Raw genomic sequence first — 2,223 nt, forward strand, 5'->3', positions numbered from 1 at the left:
AAAACCCTTTTCTTTTTACTTTTTCTAAAAATCTTTTCTTTTCTCAAAATCCTTTTATAAAAATGATTTTTCTTTTGAAAAATCCTATACTAATTCCATAGTTTGAGTTTAGACACACCCGAAAGTGTGCATGATTCCCTCAAACCAAGGCTCTGATACCAACTTGAAACATCCCAAAAATACAGTTAAATTTTTCATTTTTAAATCGTTATTAATACCATGAAGATCATCACCACAATATAAAATCATAAAACATGTATCCCAAAACATCATAACATCTATCAATATCTCAAAATCTAATATTAAATATCAGAGTAAACTCCCAGGCTAGAAAACTGTGGTGTGTTCCATGCGATCATCACAGGCCCATCCCTTTGCTACCTGAAGTACCTGGAACCAAAACTAAAAACTGTAAGCACGAAGCTTAGTGAGCTCCCCTAAACTACCACATACCATACAATAACACATATTGAGCCTTGCCTACTGCATCGGCCCTCGCCCGACATCAGACTAATCCGACATCGGGCCCCGCTCGGTATCAGACTGAAGTCCGAAATACATATTATAGCAACAAGCACATAACACACAAGCATATAACATATAATCATACTAAACTTCCTCGAGCTTGCACCGGCATCGGACCGAAGTCCAGTACACATGACACATAACATATAAGCTAATTCTTCATCAGGCTTGCCCCAACGTCAGACCGAAGTTTGGAACATACAACAAATACATGCAAGAATCATAAAGACATCAAGCATACAACATCCCTCGGGCTTGCCCCGACATCAGACCGATGTTCGGAACATACAAAATGCATCGGGCTATCCCCGACATTGGACCTGAGTCCGGTATACACTAACATACATGAACAGGTCGGGATTGGTGCCTTCAACCCATTCCTACTGGAGGAAAACTCACCTCGGAAAGCTGTCTGTGAAATATCGTAGTGAGGAATATATGATAGTTGCTCCAACGTCTCCCCGGCTATCAAAGTCACAATAATACTTAGTCAAGATCTAAAAATCCTTCTCAGGGTAAAATGACCATTTTACTCTTGGTCAAAGTCCAGACTCTGGTCAAATTCAAAGCCAAGGTCAACTCCCAGTCAACCCAACTCATCGATTTATCTATTAACTCATTGAGTTCTATGCTATCAGACGCGTGATAAAATAAGTCAACTCGTCGAGTCCCTTCGCAGACTCACCGAGTTCTATCTAGTACAGACTTGGGACAAAACGAGTCAACTTATCGATTCCCTTCACAGACTCACTGAGTTCTTCAGCTAAAATGAAGCTAAAACACCAAAACCAAGCTAAAATGAAGACCTAATGCATGGAATGGGGACATGGCTGAATAAAGGTGGCAACATTGAGCTTCTAAAGCTCAAGAGTGCCCAAATCTGAAGTCCTTACGTTTCCAAAAGCTCACAACTCGAAAATGGCCTTGGAAATGGCCCAAAAATGACAACATGCAACCCTATAAGAAGATCTAAGTGAAAAGAAGCCAATGTATAAGCTTTATACCTCCAAAGGGTCTGAAATGCAACACAAGCTCTGGATTTATTGCTTCTTCTTGAATCACCAAGGGTCTCCTTCCTTCTCCTAGCTTCAAATCACACAAATGGCAAGAAAAAGCTTAAGAATACTCGAGGGCTGATTAGGGTTTCGAGAGTAGGATGTGGAGGTGATGGAGGCTGGGGTGGAGGCCTGATATGATGCTTAAATAGGGTGCAAACCCTAAAGATTAGGCTTTCCTCCTGACGGACCTACTCGTCGAGTCAAGGCTTTCGACTCGTTGAGTAGACCACCTAAATCCAACGCTCAAACTGGCATCTACTCGATGAGTTAGGGCTACCAACTCGTCGAGTAGCTCTTTCAAAATTAATACTTAAAGAATTTAAATGCATACCAGGAACGGAACGTTACATCTCCTCATAATCATAACACATTTTCTCCTTTTAAGATTATCCAAAGACAATCCAATCCTCCTAGTCAGTCAGAATTTAAGAAAATTGTCAATCACACTCCTGAAATGTCAGGTTCAAGTACTTAATCAATCCAAAATGACTATTTTTGGAATGTTTCATCAGTTTTAATAGCCAAAGCAGATAGTACAATTTTCAAATCTCAATCCATTTCAAAATCATATGTACCATCAAACAAAGAAGATTTTCAAAAAAACCAATTTCACAAAAATCTTCAAAACAAAAACTTGCTT

Source organism: Lactuca saligna, chromosome 4, assembly GCF_052625555.1.
Source record: "Lactuca saligna cultivar CGN05327 chromosome 4, ASM5262555v1, whole genome shotgun sequence".
In the NCBI taxonomy this organism is placed as follows: Eukaryota; Viridiplantae; Streptophyta; class Magnoliopsida; order Asterales; family Asteraceae; genus Lactuca; species Lactuca saligna.